Source organism: Prinia subflava, chromosome 12, assembly GCF_021018805.1.
Source record: "Prinia subflava isolate CZ2003 ecotype Zambia chromosome 12, Cam_Psub_1.2, whole genome shotgun sequence".
Lineage (NCBI taxonomy): Eukaryota > Metazoa > Chordata > Aves > Passeriformes > Cisticolidae > Prinia > Prinia subflava.
Genome location: NC_086258.1, coordinates 10,772,129 through 10,791,276, shown reverse-complemented (window position 1 = coordinate 10,791,276; position 19,148 = coordinate 10,772,129). Strand labels below are relative to the sequence as shown.

The following is a 19,148-nucleotide window of genomic DNA, read 5'->3' as shown; positions in this document are numbered from 1 at the left end:
CTCCATTCCCCAGGCCGGGGCAGTGGGACAGGGGTGCCCTGGCAGCCTCTCCATCCCCTGTGCCAGGGCAGTGGATGCCCATTGGAGTCAGGGATACCCTGACAATCTATCCATCCCCTGTGCCGGGGCAGTGGGTGCCCATGCAGTCAGGGCCGCCCCGTTCTCGCTGACCAGAGCAGGGCTCCATCGCCACGGAGCTGTGCCGGGCTCAGGTGCCGGAGGGGACATTCGGGTGCCGGAGGGGACATTGGCTGTCACTGCACAACCACGGCTGGGTGGGCACAGAGCAGAGGGGCAGCCGGGCCCCGGGAGCGCTCCCAGCCCGGAGAGCCGGGCAGGGACAGCCCTGCAGAGAGAGGCTTCAGCACCACAGAGAATGAATCAGGGAGCTGCGGGCCCTGTGGCAGGGACAGCCAGTGTGCTGGTCCTGAGGCCACCAGCATTCCTCCAGTTTGTAAAAACAGTGAGAGTTTGCAGGAAATCAAAGCAATCCCAATGCCAACAGAGCTCTCTGCACCAGTTCTGGGCTTCTCTCGTTTGAATGCTTTTCCACCCTTTTGCTTCCAAAAGCACTTCTGGTGTCATTGTCACATACAAATCTGGGAAAACAGTCAGGTCTAGGGCAGCCCCAGCAACAAAACACATCCAGAAGCAGAAGGAATAAATCAGCTGCCAGGGAGAGTGAGCACACTGTCTGCTGGTGTGGACCAGTGTGGTGTAACCCCTTGTAGGGTGGAAATATGGCACCGAGCTGGAAACCAGCTGGGAACCAGCTTTCGTCTCTCCCTCTGTTCCAGCATGTGCAAGGGAATTCATTTTTTCTGGCTTTTTTTCCTTTGTTTTCATTTTGGTGTTTTGTTTTTGTTTGTTTTCCTCACATAATCACAGGTGCAGCCTTGATGAGCAGGAAACCCACAAAATTCCTTTTCATGCAGGGACAGTCAAGGCAACACAGCCTGGCCAAACTCACATCTCTGGGGTTACAAATTCCAGACCCATTTCTGGAGGCATTTTAAATTTCAGTTTTGAGAAAGAGGCAAGATGCTCCAAGTGTAATAGATCTTTCAGAAAGGTGCCTGAGCAGCGTTAAAATGAAGCTCACAGCAATTCAGCTGTCAGAGGTCAAGGCTCCTGTGGCCAGCACTCCACCAGCTGTCCCTACACTGGGGCTGCCCAGTGTCCCTGCCACTCCCCCGGGGTGTCCCACAGCCCTGTGCCCCAGTGCTGCCCAGCAGCCATCCCATTGTCCCCGCTCTGCCGAGAGGGACAGAGCCAGAGAGGAGTTCCCCAGAGCAACAATCCCGGTGCCAGCTCGCAGCCCGGCGGGCAGGGGCTCACAGGTGCCAGCAGTGCCAGCAGCACCTGGGCAAAGAGACACGGGAACAAACGGGCTGAACCAGCCGGTTTCTGCCTGCGAGAAATCATGCAACAATTTTCAGCTCCACACAAACATTTGCAGCCAAGTTATAAACTCCTGGAAAATGCTGACAGCCCCTTTGCTCCAGCAGCGCGAGCAGGTGCCCCGTAATGAATGTGCCGAATGACCTCGCGGCAAAGCTGCCCGGGCAAAGCCACCGCGGTCATTTGACAAACAATTAGTGAGTGTCCTGGTGGGGAGAGCGTGCTAACAAGGGAGAGAGCCCGGAAAAGCTGAGCAAGCATCCTGCCTTCCCCCCAAATTCCTCCTCTTCCCAGCCCGGGCTCTGATCTATAGCGTGACTCACTGGAGCGCCAGTAAAGCTTCAGAGATTGTTATGCTAAATGAGAGAAAAAGTAATTGCCTTTTCCCCATCTAGAACTCCAGATATATAACTTGGAGAAATATAATTAGCTGCTAACTTCAAAGATGCATTGGAATTTTTGTAATGGGCATTGAGACCCTGTATTAAAAAAAGCTAAAAGAAAAATGATACACTCCTTCTTGTAAATGGAATAAGACTTAAAGGTTTTAATTAGGATTCGCTGTGCATCTGCAGCTGGGAAAACAGGAGAAATAGGAGAAATACCCTGGTACTATCTTCCTGTTTGAAAACCACATATTGGGTAAGGAGCTTTCTGCAAAAATAATTGTGATACATTTTTGATTTATGAACAGTAATCATCTATTATTAAAAATAAACTGTTCTTTTTACTCTATTTAAATCATTCCAAACAAAGGGAGATTTTTGCAACAAAGACCTGGAGGTGTTGCCTGTCTGGCATGGGAACAGGGGCACTATCACCCAGCAGGGCCACGCCAGCTCTAGGAAAACATGGATCATTTGGAAATGAATCTGCCTGCAGTGTCCTTTGTGTCCCTCCCTGACTGCGACATGGGTGCCCAGGAGATCCTCAGAGTCTCTTGCTGATCTCTGCAGCCCCCATATCAAGATCCTTTTCCTAGAAAATCACCTGTGTGCCACAGAGCCAGGTGCACCCTGCAGGACCCCAGGAAAGGGTTCAGAGATGCCTCATTCTCTTTGAGGAGAAACCAGGGGCCAGTGCGCTAATGGATGGCTTATTCTTTAATGCCATGGATTATAATTTATCTTGTGTGAGGCCACTGCTTGTACCAGGCCTTGAAGAATTGTTGATAAACTCTAATACAGACTGTGGCCATTAGTGAATTTTTGTGATGTAGGCAGGGATGAGGATGCACTGGGAAAAAAAAGGGAGTGGGGAAGAGTGGGATTGCTGTTTTCAGCAAGTCTGAGCTGCTTGTCACTGTTTTTTAAGGAGAATTCCAGACACCCATTTTCTACTGCGAAATAATGAATTCCTGCCTGGTGTGTTCCTTGTGTGACACTAACCATGAGCTCATCTCTGATGTGAGCTGTGCAGGAGCCCGTCAGTGCACAGCTCAAGAAACCCTTTATTGTGCATGCTTGGGCAAGCACATCACCCCGGGGCACAGCCCTGGAGCCGGGCAGCTCCTGAGGGCTCTCCACACCCCAGCCTGCAGCAGCACAGGGGTTTTCTCACAGACCTGTTTTGGCTCAGCGTTTGGTGCTTGTTGAGTATCTCTGCACATCTGTTTCCCCCACTAACCAGGGTCTGGCAGAATGAACAGATGCTGGAGCGCAAGAGGGACAGGCTGGCACGGGCTGTGCTCCCCAGTGGCAGCGGAACCTCAGTTTATAACACTTACATGGCTCTTTTTGGTATTTACTGCTTTTGTTCATATTGATCTTAACTGCACTTGATTAATGCAGTGACCCCTTTCCTCATGGCTCCTGATCTCATTACCTGTGTGGAGCGGGGTGAGCAGGGGCGGGCTGAGAGGGCAGGGGCAGCTGCTGCTCTGGTGGCACTCGGGCTGCTCTGGCCAGCCCAGGATCAGAGCCAGCAGGGGAAGGGCCCGGCTGCTCCACCCTGTCCCCACCATGTCCTGTGAACCAGGGGCCCGTGCTGGAGCAGGAGCAGTGAGGAGCAGATTTTGGGGCGGGCGGTGCCCATGCAGGCAGTGGTGCCCATGCAGGGCAGGGGTGCCTGTGAAGGGCAGGGGTGCCCATGCAGGGCAGTGGTGCCTGTGAAGGGCAGTGGTGCCCATGCAGGCAGGGGTGCCCATGCAGGGCAGTGGTGCCTGTGAAGGGCAATGATGCCCATGCAGGGCAATGATGCCCATGCAGGCAGTGGTGCTCATGCAGGGCAGTGGTGCTCATGCAGGGCAGGGGTGCCCATGCAGGGCAGGGGTGCCCATGCAGGGCAGTGGTGCCCATGCAAGGCAATGATGCCCATGCAGGCAGTGGTGCCTGTGAAGGGCAATGGTGCCCATGCAGGCAGTGGTGCCCATGCAGGCAGGGGTGCCCATGCAGGGCAGTGGTGCCTGTGAAGGGCAATGGTGCCCATGCAGGCAGTGGTGCCCATGCAGGGCAGGGGTGCCCATGCAGGGCAGTGGTGCCCATGCAGGCAGGGGTGCCCATGCAGGCAGGGGTGCCCATGCAGGGCAGTGGTGCCTGTGAAGGGCAATGGTGCCCATGCAGGCAGTGGTGCCCATGCAGTCAGGGGTGCCCATGCAGGGCAATGGTGCCCATGCAGGCAATGGTGCCCATGCAGGCAGTGGTGCCCATGCAGTCAGGGGTGCCCATGCAGGCAGGGGTGCCCCGGGCTTGTCCCTGGCTGTGACAAGGACAGCAGGCACCGCTGGGAGCCCCGCCCGGCCCCTGCCGGAGGGAGCCGGGCTGTACGCTCCTGGCCCACCCCGCGGGGTCCGGAGGGCTCCGGGGGAGGCTGTCCCGGGCGCAGGGAGGAGCTGCCAGCCCGTGTGCTTGTGCGGAGGACATGATACTGAGCACTGGTAATACAATTTATTTCCACTAGTGAGTGAATTGCCCATAATTCATGACAAGTAGAGCCTCGAGTGATGATGAAGGTCAGCCCATCAGATCTGGAAATAAATTGTATCCTATTACAGCTCCTATTAGAGGTCTATTTATAGCAGGGGTTTGCAAACTCCTGGAAGTTGGGAGGGGTTTGGGTAGGATTTTTGCTTTCTGCTTGGATAGGGAGGGTATGAGGACATGAAAAACCAATCTAAACAACCTGTGCTGCTGACACAAACCAGTCCCTGTGGTGGACCAGCCTGCTTGCTGCAGAGGGACGCTGCTCTGGAGCTGACCAGGGGATTTAGGGGTGCCTTGGGGCTGGAGGCACAGCCAAGGAACAGGGGAAACCTGCATGGAAAATGCAGGAAAAAGCATGGAAACGTGGCTGTTTTGAGGAGGCTGATCTAGAAAATGCCATTATGCTTTTATACTGGCAGCACGGCTTGTATCTGCCACGAGCAGAGCAGTGCCTCTCTCCTGTATTTACCCCTCTATTTACCATGCCACCATAATCCCCAGGTGATAGATAATGTGCAGGATGTGGTTTGCCATGGAAACAGAGCCCTGGTTCTTTACATTTTTAAAAAGATTAATATTTCTTAGCTTGGTTTCATTATTCTGATATGAAGCCCCATCGGTTATGTGGCATTTCACAGCCTCTGCAGCCCTGCCGGGCCCTTTTGGGCAGCAGCTCCCCTGCAGGCAGAGCCCCGGGGACAGCTCTGGGACAGCACCTGGTGGCACCTGGCACAGGGTGTGCCCTGGCCAGCACCCCTGGCTGCACCGCGGGCTGTGACACGCGGGTGGGACTGACCCTGCTCCAGGGGAAGGGGAACCAGCCCCTGCTCAAGTCCCACAGATGGCTGTGCCCTTCCTCTCCTCCAGGAGAGATGCTGGATTTTAATGTCCTCTGTCTCCTTGAAAAATATTTGAATTTTCAATGGACTGGGGACAGAGTCGAGTTTCCTTATTCTGTTGAAGGACACAGGTTTGGGGAAAATCAGTGGTCCTGGTTGCTAGGAAGTGCAGCAGCTTTTCTTTCACCAAGGGATTTCCCAAATGCCAGCACGGATGGAGGGCAGGCGTTTGCACAGGAGCCCCAGGCGTGCACAGACAGGTACCCCCTCTGTAAGAACCTGCTCAGGTTAAGGAGGATCTCTCATGCTGGAAATGTCTGGAAGTTAGTTCCTTAAATGCAAAGAAATAAGAAAAACAGCTGTCTTTTAAACCTCATAAATCTGTACCGTAAAATGTTTGGGCAAAAGCATATTTTATTGTTTTTGCTGTCAGAAACAAAGAATTAAGGGCCATGTGACTCAGTAATTGCTGTGGACTTTTTTCCTGACAATAAACATTAAACTTAAAACTGTATTAAAATCATTTGACAATTTTTATGCTTTAACAGCTGAGAGTGAATAATGTTTTTTGCATATAAAACACTTTCTCTTGTCAGCCTATAAAACTGTCAGAAATAAATTCATCAAAAAAGATTATATAATTAAAAGTCACTACTTTTCTTTCTCTAGTTTAGTTGGAATTATTTGTTTGTCACTTTTTCAGGACTAAATTACGGCATTCAGAGACAACTTCCTTTGTTCAGACTATTGTGAAATGTATGATTCTTACAAAAGGAGCCCAACTTTCTCCTCTAATGTATCAATTCAATACCACTTCTTGGAAAATACTTTCAGATAGTTCTATTTCTGAAAAGCGATTTTATTCTGCAAAGGAGCAGGACCAGTAATGGAAAGCTTCCAAATTTAGAAATATTTTTTATTATTGAGCTGCATATAATTTATGGAAAATTGCTGAATTAATTTTTTGGCTAAGTAAATCATTAGCACTTCAAATTGCAAATTCTCTCTTAGAGTCAGAGCCACACAGGTGTTTCAAAGATAAAGGAGCAACCCTGATTTTGATGTTGCAGTGATCAGGAGAGGCTGGTGGGCTCCTGCGGCCGAGCTGGGGTGTGTGATCTGGGGGCACTGCCATGACCTGGGGAGGACCCAGCTGTGGGCCAGTGGTGCCAATGGAAGGGGTTAGGGGCACTGGGGGCACTGGGGGCACTGGGGCACTGGGGGCACTGGGGACACTGGGGCACTGGGGGCACCGGGCTGTGCAGAGGGGAGCTCTCACAGAGCATCCGTGGCACCCATGCCCAGGGAGGGCACGTCAGGAGCACCTTTACCTGCCACCAGTCCCCGCCACCTTGGGAGGCCTGACCTCCTTTTGGGAGAAGTGGGGGGAGCCCCTCCCTGCAGGAAGGAGTGTTTGGGCAGCCAGGCTCTGCAAAGCAGCTGTCTTGGCTCCTCATGATGAAAACTGTGAGCTTGTCAGAGCTGGGTGGGTTTGGGGTGACTGGGTTTTCAAGGCTGGAGGCTAATAATGGTTTATTGATCTGTTGTTAAATTATTGGAGCCTTAATGGAGGCAATAAACTAGTAGTGCCCACTGCTGTCATGTGGCTGCATCAGCTGGAAACCTCCCTGGCACACAAAAGGAGGCTGGTGGCCACCTCCGTGGTGACCCCAGGGCCAGGGAGCATTTTGTCCTGCGGCAGCAAAGGTGCTGCTGTGAGTGGGAGCAGAGGGTTAAAGGGGTGCTGAGCACTGCACAGGGCTGGGGTTTGATGGCTTGGTGCTGTTTCTCTGATCTGATAAATCATGGAACCCAGAATTATTGTGAGTGATGATTTAATAAATGGAGTGGGGGAGTGGGGGGAGCGGGGTTCATGCTAGGATGCACCGTGACTGCTGGTGCAGTCCTATCCCCCCTCTGGATAGGTCCGACTTGCCCAGGAGCTGAGACAAGGCTGAGCTGCTGAAGTATTATCTCTTGGTATGGTAATTATTATTTGTGATTAATCCTGCCCATGCTGAAGAGCTGTGCAAGCCTTTTTCAGAGGGTTCATCTTCATGTTTGCTTCTGCTCTCCGTGCATAATGCAAATTGACGTGAGCTGTTGTTGAAGGGAGGCAGGCGGAGGTGTCTGTGCCACAGAGGTTTCTCCTGACAGGCTGGAATGACTGGAAATGTCCTGGCAGGACTCAAACCCCCACAAGGCTGGGGGTCAGGGTGTGTTCAGGGTGGGTGGTTTGGGGGTTCTTGGGGTGCTGGTGCTGCAGATGACTGTGATCAGATTAACAAAGCTCGGCTTTCCTTCCCCTCATCCTCCTGCCCACCCAGCACTGGCACTCCAGGATCAGCACATGTCCCCCGGGCACTGCCATGCTGGGCTGCCCCAGCAGCCTGAGAAATCACCAGCCACAGCTCCAGGGCTCGGCCCAGGACTGGCAGCTTCTACCTTGCCACCCTCCATGATCAGCCAGGAAATTCTTTTGCTGGCAAGACATATTTATTTGTGAAAAGCTGGAAATATCTGGGAAATTTGCTGGACCTCCAGTAGCTCTATAGTCATCATTTAAGCAAGTTCATGCTCCATTAAAACCAGTTATTTAATACAATAATCATTCAATTAAAAACCTCTTGAAGCGCCTGCCAAAACCTATTTGTATCAATACAATATTTTAATTGTAAATAGCAAAGTATGGTCCTGCCAACTGTGATTGTCAAGGAAATGTTACCAAAATGAGTGCTCAAGCTCAGGGAGGGTCTGGCAACAGAGCAAGACTCGAGCAAGAGCTGGGAGCAGCTGCCCTGGACAAGGAGCCTGGTCCCCAGCCCTCTGCTTCCTCTGCTGCTGGGCAGGGGAGTGCCAAGAGTCAAAATAACTGTGCTTTAAGACTTAGGAGGAGGGAGGGAGGGAGAATCTGTCCAAATCCCTGCTGTAGGGCTCTCTGCATGGTGGCTGTGCCACCCGATGGCACCGAGCACAGACTCAGCTGGCTGGGGAGCTCGGTGCAGCAGGGCAGAAAAGCTGGAAACCCTGTGTGGGATCCCTGCTGCCATGTTCCCAGTCCCACACCCTGCATTTTGCCTTGTTGCATAGGTGCCATCACATAAATATTCCAGTCACTATCGCTTACTGTCAGACCCAATTTAGAAAAGTACCTGTCTGTTACAAATATTTTATAGTACTTGAATATGCAATTTATGTAACATGCCCAGCAAAAGAAATCCATTATACAGTTTTGTCTGATTGAAATTCTGGCATCGTAACAGTAGGAAAAAATTAAATTATTCTAGAAAGTTGCAGTCCATTATGAAGACCTAACTGCTCTTCTCTGTAAAAGCTGCTGCTGCCTCAGTGGTGCCAGCACTGTGATATGAGCACTGCGTGCCCTGGCTGCATTCCCACATTGCCCAAGGAAAACTGGGCTTCCCTGAGCAGACAGGCATTTTGTTCCTTCCCATGGCTACTCCCTGCAGCCCCCCAGCCCTGGGGCTGGCCAGGGGCTGGCTCTGCTCCAGCAGGAAAATGGGGCTCACAGCGCTTGGGGGTGAGCTTGATGCTCTGGGTCCATGGAGTTCTCCCTGCCTCTGCCCTCCCCACTGATCCTGGCTCTCTAATAGCCACTGGCTGTGGGCAGTTTCTCTCTCTGTCTGGGATTTGGATGGTCTGGGCCAGTTTCCTGCTGTACTTTCAGAGGCACTGGGACTTGTACAGGGAGGAGGAAGATCCCAGCAGGTTGGTTACCCCCAGGCTCTGGGGTTTTTGGGACATCAGTGAGCCCAGGGCAGGGCAGAGCTTCTAATTCCCTAGCTGAGCATCCTGCTGCCAAAGTTTTGCAGGGCAAGAGGAAGGAGCTTATTCCTCTGCCACCTTTTCTGTATTCCAGGCAGCTGGAATCAGGGACAGCTCATGGTTCTGCTACTCTGGCACCAGCTGCCATTGAATTCCCATTACTTGTGTCTCTGGCGTCGGGTTCATTTACATTTTGCAAAGTTGCCTCTCTTTTACCTTGCACTGATTAGGTCTGTCTGAAGTAAATTACTGAGTTCATTGATCTGAACAGTTTTATTTCAATTGGGGTGAAGCATACCCAGTGAGTGGCCTTGGCAGTGGCCCCATGCCCACGGCCCCTCCCCGTGAACGCAGCCCCACAGGCGTGGCCTGGAGCATCTCCTCAGCCACCAGCAGTGCTGTACAAAGGTATTTGAAATTGATGTCCACTCCTGCAGTGAAACACTCCTTCAAGTGTGTTTTGGGAGGAAAAACCAGGTCAGACTAGAGCGGAGAGTATTTATTTCCTCTGGGACTCTGTGTGTTACTTGTGGTGTATTTTATGGATAGAGTCGGCCCCATATGTCTTGGGGAAGGCGTTTGGCTCAGCAATGTGTTAACAGTTAGTGTGCTAAGGAGCCCTTGTTTGGGTACTTTAGTTTTGACATTTAAATGCATTTTTCAAATACAGTGAGATGAATGTGATGTCACCGGGGAGTCGCGAAGGACTCTCAAGCATAAAAGCAGACGGTTGGGTTTTAATCTTTAACAGCACACTGGCCTCTTATCCCTGAAGGTCCCTCAGCAGAAGCTGTGTTGGGCTTTAGGTACCCACAATATCAGGTTCTTTATCCACTTATGACACTCTGTGTGAGAGAAAAATGTGTGTAATGCAAAAGTGATATTTAATGCCACTCAGACCTTATTTTGTTTGACCATGGGAAATCTAGAGGCTAAAGATCTTTGTGAGCTTTGGAACAGGCACTGGGTCAGACACAAACAGGTCTGGACTCGAGTGTTTATTTTTATTGATGTATGGCTTCTGCAGAATGTGAGGATTTTATGGTTTGACTCTGCAAAACATTAACTGGTAGCACACGAGCACCCAAGAAGGAAAGCAGTGAGGAAAGAGCGTTCTGTGGGTGCAGGGATGGAGATCCCGGGCTGGACACAACCCAGAGGGGCTTCAGGGCAGGCGTTTCTCTAACTGCACAAGGACAGGGCTCAGAGCTCCCTGGGACCTGGCCCTGCCCAGAGCAGGGCAGTGCCAGCCCCACGGAGCCCCCAGGGCCGTGCCCTGTGTTCTGTACCTCACACACATCACAGCTTTGGATTTCAAGGAGTTTCTTTATATTGACACTTCTCCCATTTTGGAAACATCTGTAGCCTGTGGTATTCACAGGGTTTTATCTTTGGGGAAAGATGGCAGATAAACATGAACAAGCTTTTAATTATAAGATACTGATTGTTGGTTTGCACAGCAATATTTATTCAGTAAATTGCTAATTAATACAAAGAAAGCTCCATGTGACATCAAATATTTGCTTCCGTTTGCACTACAAAATTTTATTTTTCACAATGATGACTGTAAATGAGATTTGTGAGGACAGACAGAATAAAGATAGAATCAGAGAATTGTTTAGGCTGGAAAAGCCCTCTGAAGGGATCAAGTCCAACTGCTAACCCAGTGCTGCCAAGGCCACCACTAACTCATGTCCCCAGGTGCCACATTTACATGTTTTTTAAATCATTCCTGGGACAGTGACTCCACCACTGCCCTGGGCAGCCTTTGGTAAATATTCAGGAGCTGGAAATTGCTGTTAGAAGTGCCCTTTCCAACAGCAGTGTTTGATAGTGAGAAAAGACACAAAGTAGTCCCAAAGTGTGTGAGAAATTCAATGTTAGCAGAGCAGCCAGAAGTTACACAGGTTTATCTGACCTTGCTGAGGTGACCTGTAGCTGCCCTGTTGATATGGAGTAATTTATAGACATAATGAAAAAGCTGGATTTATGCCCTGGTCATAGGAGAGAAATGCTACTACGTAAAATTGGAAGTACCTTTTGCAGTATATAGCTAAATCTTTAATTTTTATAGCAGCTAAGAGAAAAATAAGCTTGCATACAGTACACATGGCATAAACTGACTGTAAATCCTGGCCCTGTGGAGAGCACCAGCAAGAATCTGCTGATTCCCCCCTCCAGACTGTTGGCAGAGATGCCAGAGCTGATGGCTCTTGACTTGAGTCAAAGCTGGAGCCACCAGGTTTCTCCTGATTTTCCTTGCCCAAATTAGAAATAAGGAAAAATGAGAAACAGCCCCTAGCTTTGGGATCAGCCTGGCTAAGCAGGAGCCATTTGGTCTCTGAGGCTCTGCAGAGTGTTTGTGTCTCTCTTGTGTAGAATAAACTGCAAATGAAAATGTCCATTTTCAGACTAAGTCTAATTTAACTATCAAAAGGAAAATAAACTTTTTCAGTGCTTTAGCTACATTTTAAAGCAGAAATTATTCACTAATAATTCAGGTTCTTCTTGAGCGATGTCAATCCCTCTGACTCATCAGTAAATTCCTTATTTGTAGAAGGAATTAGCTAAATAAATTTCCATGCCATCTGGCTGGCTACTCATCCTCACTACAGCCTAAGCTTAGCAGCAGGGAAAGATCCAACTGCTTTCAAGAGTCTTCAGGACTGGGGATTGGGCTGTAGTGACTTGTGAGGATTGTGTAAGATGTGAAACACTTCAAAAAAAATCTAAATAACTTTCACATCCCAAAAGAGCTGCTGAGTGAGTGTGAAGAATTGGATGAGGAAAGGGAAAAATGGAAATTAATTCAAAATATGGTATATGTTTCAAAGGGATTTGGGTTATTTTCTTTTTTTCTTCTCTGCACTTCTTCCTGATTCTTGGCTATTGCAATAAGCAGCTGCCAGGCTCCATGCCCCCAGGCCCTCCCAGTGCCACCGTGGGTGCCATCCTTGGCTGCCATGGAGCTGTCCCTGCTGTGCTGGGGGTGAACCAAACTGGTGCTGAGCCTTTGGCTTCAGGGAAGCACTTTCCAAGGAAATTCAAGAAACACTTGGAATGCCTCTGTCTATTAAAGAGTGACATTTAGTGTTGTACTTTGAAATATGTTTGAAGTACCACACAGCATAAAGGCCCTAAGGGGACCCATGAGCCAAATGAGATTTCCATGTCAGCACCAGTCACGACCTTTCCTTTACTGCATCTGCTTAAATACGGAAAACACACTTTTGTTGTAAAGCCAAGTCAAAACAGGGGTTCAGAGTAAAATAAAATATATACTTAGGGCTGCCCTCGGGGACCTTTTTAATGGTTTCATACAAAACAATATTCTGTTTACAGTAAGGTATCTCTCAGCTGAACACACCCTGCGCTTCCCAGTCACTCCCAGGGGTGCGCAGGACGGGCCGTGGGTGGCCTGCAGGAGGGCCAGCAGGGTGGGCAGCTCTGCCCCCGAGGCTGGCCCCGTGTCTGGCTGCAGGCAGGATGGGTCTCGTTCCACCTGCGAGCACGGAAAACATCTGCACGCCCAAGGTGGGAAGCTGCCTGCTGCCCATCCTGCTGCCCGGGGGCCTCTGTGGGTGGTTCAGGCTTCACAGCACCCTCGGGGCTCCTCGCTGCCTCGGGGCTGTTTGCCCTGTCCCCGCAGCAATCCCTGCTGCTCTCGTTAATGCCCTTTTGGGGCACCACAGCCTTTCTGGGGTGCAGCTGCTCAGGCAGGGCAGCAGTCAGGCTCTCCCTCTCCCCAGCTCGCGCAAACAAAGTGCTAATTGTGAAATGTTTGAGCTTGGTATCCATAGAATTACTTAGCAAGCATTTTGCCTGAGGCACAAAAGACTGGCACAAAGTCTGTTCCAGGCCATTGAATTCCTGTCAAAAGCAATCCCCCACCCATTAATTACCGTGTGACAGGTGCGCCAAGAGCATCGCCCCGGCCACGGCTGCTCTGCGGTCGGTGCCACCGGCCCGGGGCAGTGGTCAGTGCCACCGGCCTGGGACAGCGGTCAGTGCCACCAGCTCCTCAGTGGTCAGTGCCACCAGCCCGGGGCAGCGGTCAGTGTCACCGGCTCCTCCACGGTCAGTGTCACCGGCTCCTCCACGGTCAGTGCCACCGGCTCCTCCACGGTCAGTGCCACCGGCTCCTCCACGGTCAGTCCCGAGCCCGGCCTGGGAGCCCGGCAGCACCGGGGCCGTGGGGAATCGGGACCCCAGGGTGGGGCAGGCTCCGGGGCTGTCCCGCTGTGCGCAGGGCAGCGGCAGCGCTGCGCCCTCCCCTTGGAGCAGCCCCGCCTGCCCCGGGCTGGGCACGGACCGGCCGTGTGCAGGTGTGCAGGGCCGGGAGGACACGGCAGGAACAGGGACATTTCTGCACTGCAAAGTCAACACCAGGGAGAGAAAGAGAAGCCAGGTGTAGCAGCTTTTTCTACAGTTGCAGGGGTTGCTGCCGCCAGCCCCAGCATCAGGAATTCCAGCAGCTGCTGGAAAGGTTTGTGGTGCCTCCCAAGTAAAAAGCAAATGCTCTGTTTGGATGTGCCTCTCCTGCTATGATGCTTCCTTCCATTGCCTAAATCCTGCCAATCTCTGTAATCCGCTGATCACCAGCCTCTCTGCAGAGATCCACAGCTGCTCCGAAACCAGCCAGGTAGAGGTGGGGATGTTGTGAAAGGTGATGAAGTTCAGTAAATGATGCATTTAGCTATACAGAGTTTATACATCATGAATGATTTATTCGATTATAAACACTCCAAACTTCACATACATATTCTTCTGGTTGTTTAGTTTCTTGTAATTTATTGGCTCATTATTATTTAATATGCAAGTTATGTCATCCAAGAAGTTAAAAATATATATTTTCCACCTGCTTTGTTGACACTGTTGGAAGAGCAGAAGGAGCAGAGACTGCAGGTGGGTCTGGGCAGTCCAGCCAGGGTTTCTCTGGCTCTCTGGTGGAGGGCACAGCACGTGCCATGGGTTTTGCAGGTGCTCCTGTACTGGCAGCAAGAGAACATGCTGGGGGCAGGAATGGCTGTGGTGAGGTTCCTGTGCTTCCTTTTCCTGGTATATCTTTGCTTTATGTCTGCCCAGAAATATCAGGAGAAACTCAGAATCACCTGAGCGTGAGCCAGGTGGCAAAACCACCACAATGAGGGGACAGGACGGTGGAGGGGACAAGGCTGACCCTGGGCCCCCCAGCACAGTGTCCTTGCCAGCACTGCTGGGACAGGACCGTCCTGCCATCACGGCTGAAGCCATGTGGAAAGGAACTGACACTGGCAATTCTTTCATGTACTGTTAGTGAACAGCCATCAGAAGACATTGACACTAACTGTGGGCCTTTTAAGAGTGTAATGTATTAGCAACTTGTCTCCTTGAAAGCTAATGACAAATGCCTTGTTTAAGAGGAAGATCAAAACATCAAGAAAAATTAGATTAAATGGTTATGAAACTCCCAGTGGAGGACGCATTTCTCAGAAGTATTCCCTGTTGAACCTTGGAAATCTGTAATTATTTCCCCTGCTTACTGCATTAGGGCTGGGAAGTGTTTGCATTGCTCCAGCACGTAACTGTTTGCTCAGGGTGCAGCACAGCGAGGTGGTGCTGGCAGTGGCTGCCCTGCCAGGGGAGCAGTGCAGGGACACACGAGGTGGGTGGCAGCCACGTGTGGGACAGGGCAGGACAGGGCAGACACCGTGGCCCTTTGGGGCCATACAGCCAGGAAAAGGGTTTCCAGTAAATCCTGCACTGAAGATGGCAAGGACACATTTGTCTGGAGCTGGTTGGATTTGCAGAGGTTCAGCCTGCTCACATGTAGGGCTGCCCAGACTTCTGGTGGCCATGGTGCAGCATGTGAGTCCACAGCAGCATTTTTAGCATTTTTTCTGGACAGAAATGTGCCCAGGGCTGCCAAAGCCTTTATTTCAAAGCAGGAAAAGCATGAGCAAAGTTTCTCAGAATTTCCCCTTTGCTAGAGCAGAGACAATTGAAATGGTACATTCCAACTCTCACCCAAAGAATGTAATTTACATGTTTTTAATGAATTTCCCTATTAACACATGAACATCAGACCTCACTGGCAGTAGTGTGCAATTACGAGTTCCTGACCAAACCATTGAAGGATTGACCATTCATCTTTCCAGTTACAAATTATTTTAATATCTAAGTGAATTAATGTTTTCCTTCTAAGTTTTGGTGAAATAAGATACGTAGTTTTTTGCTGCAAGTAGCTGCTGTAACCATGTATTTGAATAGTGAGCTCCTGCACAGAAGTTTGGTGGTGAAATGGGATGTGAAGTCCTTTCCCGTGCAGTGGAGGTCTGGGATGAGGGCCTGTCTTGTTGAGCACTGCTGATCTGCTCTGGGATGGAGATCTCTGCACTGGCTGGTGTGTTTGTAATCAAAGTCAGCTGAATTAGGCTCCTTCTCTCCTATTTCTATGTACCAATTTGAAGAGCTCAGATGAAAAGTGTTGCATTACACCAGCACCAATAAGTCACACTATCTGTGTTGTGACATACAGAATGTTATTAATTGTCAATCACAAACCACCAGGCTTGTCAAGATGTTCTCTTCTGAACAGGCTGCTTTAGACCTGAAGTGATTTTTAATCAAATGTTAATAACACAGCATCTGTCAGTGGACCATTGGCATCATACAATAATAAAAAGTTAACATATGACATGGCAAATTCTAATGTTTTCATTTTTACTTCTTTCCAATTATCTGTGGAATTTCTGCCAGAGTGAGAAGTGTGCTGACATTATTACATGCAAAACACACTGCTGAAAGATGAACATGTCTATTAAAGCCTGTGCTCCCCACCCATCATGCCAGATCCCAAAAGCACCTTTTATCTCTGCTCCCATGGCTGCTGCCAGAGCCTGCCCGTGCCGAGGGCAGGGGTCCCAGGGCAGGGGTCCCAGGGCAGGGGTCCCAGGCACGGCTGCTCCTGCCCCCGAGGAGCAGCGAGCAGGGCTCCCTGCCTGCCCCTGCCAGCGTGGGCATCCTGGCACATGCAGCCACAGGTCCCTCCTGCCTCTGCAGTCCCCAGCAGGGAGACCAGCAGGGCTCTCCCTCCCCACGCTTCCACAGTGCCCAGGATTTGGGCACACACGTGGCCTGTGCTCAGCCGGACCATGGCGTGGGTGCCAGGGCAGGGCTGCTGTGGGTTCAGCCTTTCCCCTGCCCACAGCACGGAGCAGGAGCTGGGGCAGGAGGGTCCCACCTCTGTCCTGCTGCCCAGCTCACCCCTCACAGCATGGCATTAGTGCCAGCACAGGTCAACGATGCCTGGGAAGGGCTGTGCCTATCAAATATTGATAAAGCACCAGGGATTGCTGCTCTCATCAGCACCCTCGCCCCAGCCCTGGCACCGTGGGCGGGAGCATCTGCCCACGGGACAGGTTGGTGTGTGGGGGAAAAACGCCACTCAGCAGGAGTGGGGCAGAGCGGAGGATGGAGGTGCTGGGGTGCAGAGCTGGGAGCCCCTGGCTGCCCACAGAGCCAAGCAGCTGCCAGGGATGGGGTGCCCAGGGCTGGGCCAGCTCTCACCCGGCCGCAGCCACATCCTTGCGGGACATGCAGAGTTGCAGAAGCTTTGAAATCTTAACAAGAGAGCTCAGTGCAGCGGGAGCGTGATTGTTATTAATGGTTTGTGTTACAGGATAAGCGGTGCATAACAGATCTGCTGCAATATCAAGTATTCCATCAGAAATTCATCATTTTGAGGACTTTGTCAAAAGTAGGCTGTGTATGCAGTGTATACAAATCTGCAGGAGCATAAAGCGATATGGAAGTTCCAAGCACCTGTATATTTAAAATACACTCAATTTCCTTTCCTAAATGCATTGTTTTCACTTGAATACTTCATAGCATTCAATGGATTGCAGTTGCTTTGTCTATAGATTCAATTTATGTCTCTGGACAGAGTTTGAATGGATTTATTATATTGAAATGCAATTTTGCAGACATAACCTTATATCTGACCCGTCATTACTTATAATGCTAAACTTTGATATGTTAATTCTGCCTTATGTTTTTATATATTTTACGACACTTGGCTTAAACATTTTTAATCTACATATTGGTTTATGTCCACCTAAATTATTGTTGCTTCCGGGGACAATGTGCACACAAGATCTGGCAATTCATTATGCTGGCCCCGCTTAAATGAATTTCAAAAATTTAATAAAGTTCTCCCCCTCCTTCCATTGTGTTCAAATGCTCCAGCATAAACACCAGTCCAGTGTTATCAAATCACAGAAGAAGAATAAGGTTAACCTGGAGGAGCCCAGCCATGCCGCAGACCCCGAGGAATGTCGCCTCTGATTAACGCTGCTCTCTAAAGCTCCGCTGTCCCCCCGGCTGCTGCCGGCGGCCGAATCGACCCGCCCCGGGACCGGCCGTGCCGCGCTGTGCCCGCGGCACCGGGACACCCCGGTGTCCCCACGGGGCAGCCCAGGCGTCACAGCCACGGTGCCACCCCCGAGCGCACCCCGGGCTGCGGCAGGAAGGGGAGGGACAGCGACACTCGTCAGTGGCAGCGCTCCCGAGCCGTGCTTGGCCGGGGAGCGCCGGGAGAGCCGCTGGCGGCTGCGGGGAGGAGCAGCTGCCGCTGCCGGCCGGGCACCCCTCGGTCCTGCCGGGCACCCCTCGGCCGGGCGGGCACCCCTCGGTCCTGCCGGGCACCCCTCGGCCGGGCGGGCACCCCTCTGTCCTGCCGGGCACCCCTCGGCCCTGCCGGGCACCCCTCAGCCCTGCCAGGCACCCCTCGGCCCTGCCGGGCACTCCTCTGTCCTGCCGGGCACCCCTCGGTCCTGCCGGGCACCCCTCTGTCCTGCCGGGCACCCCTCGGCCCTGCCGGGCACCCCTCTGTCCTGCCGGGCACTCCTCTGTCCTGCCGGGCACCCCTCGGTCCTGCCGGGCACCCCTCTGTCCTGCCGGGCACCCCTCAGCCCTGCCAGGCACTCCTCTGTCCTGCCGGGCACTCCTCTGTCCTGCCGGGCACCCCTCGGCCCTGCCGGGCACCCCTCTGTCCTGCCGGGCACCCCTCTGTCCTGCCGGCTCTGCAGCCCGGTGCTTTGGAACAGGACAGCGCCCGGGCGGGCCCGGCAGCGGCTCCACCGCGGGGATGCCCGGCAGAGCCCGGGAGCGCCCGTCCGCGCCTGTGCCCATCCCCTGCCCAGCGTGTCCCTTCATCCCCTGGCCTTCTTCCTGCCACAATGTCATGAATTTTTCATCCTTGATGAACTTCAAAGTCTTTTAATGACTCTTCATGAAAAAACAGAGGGGCCAAAAGTTGAGCAAAGGGAGATGATTAAAGGACCTTATTAAAAGCAACCTTGTAGAATTCTCCACATGAAAGAGAGCGCCATTATGAGGGCTTATCCTTATAAATGACACTTCGCTTTTGCGAACATGCCGAAACCTGATTAGAGTGACAAGCACTGAGTGATACTGCAAACCTGTTAATAACATGAAAATTAGAAGAGGCTCATGCAAAGAAGGGAGATTAATTTAGCCCGAGTACATCTCGCGCAAATTGCAAAGTTGTGAATATGTTCTCAGATAATGAGCCTTCGCAGTCATCAGCTCACTTGTCATTTTCTGTAATTAATGTTAAGGAAGACTCCTTCCTGATGGTTCGTATTACTCATATACCAAGAAAATTTCTTCAGAGAAATAATTTACATTTATTATCATCGGTCTGTTTGTGTGGTTTATTTCGCTGCGGAGTAATTTATTGCAGCACCGTTTCACTTGCCTTGATTAGTCGCTCGTCAGCCTGAAATGTAATTTTTTTTTCCTGATGGCAACGTCTGAAAATTGACAGTGGTGCAATACTCTTTTTAATCTAAGGATGTGTTTTCTTAACTTGAATAAACTTTTGGGCTGGAAGTTGAATCTACTTCACAAGTTGAATTACTGTTGAATTGCTGTTAGAAACTCAAAGCTTTTTGCTCATTTAGATCCCTGGACTGCACACTGCACTCACCACCTCTGCTGTGGGTGTTTGGCTCTATGGACATGCTATAGACAGAGTTCTTGGCTCTAAGAACCAGCTTGTTATGGGTCTGAAGAAGTGCCTAATGTGCTCCTAACCCGGTCTCTCAGACCTCAGTTTGGATCTGAAGCCAACAAAAGCCTTCTCAAATCTTATAATTATTTTTCCTGGATTCAAAATTTATTTTTTCTTTTATTATGA

The 19,148-nt window shown here is 51.1% G+C and overlaps 1 long non-coding RNA gene across 1 annotated transcript in view; it reads right to left on the bottom strand.

Annotated features, from left to right (window-relative positions):
- LOC134556853 (uncharacterized) overlaps window positions 1-16,012 on the bottom strand; it is a 28,337-nt gene extending 12,325 nt beyond the window's left edge. The window contains exon 1 of the long non-coding RNA XR_010081946.1: window positions 12,850-16,012. This is a non-coding gene — a long non-coding RNA (uncharacterized LOC134556853). The remainder of the gene's footprint in view (window positions 1-12,849) is intronic.
- Window positions 16,013-19,148: the final 3,136 nt, after the last annotated feature.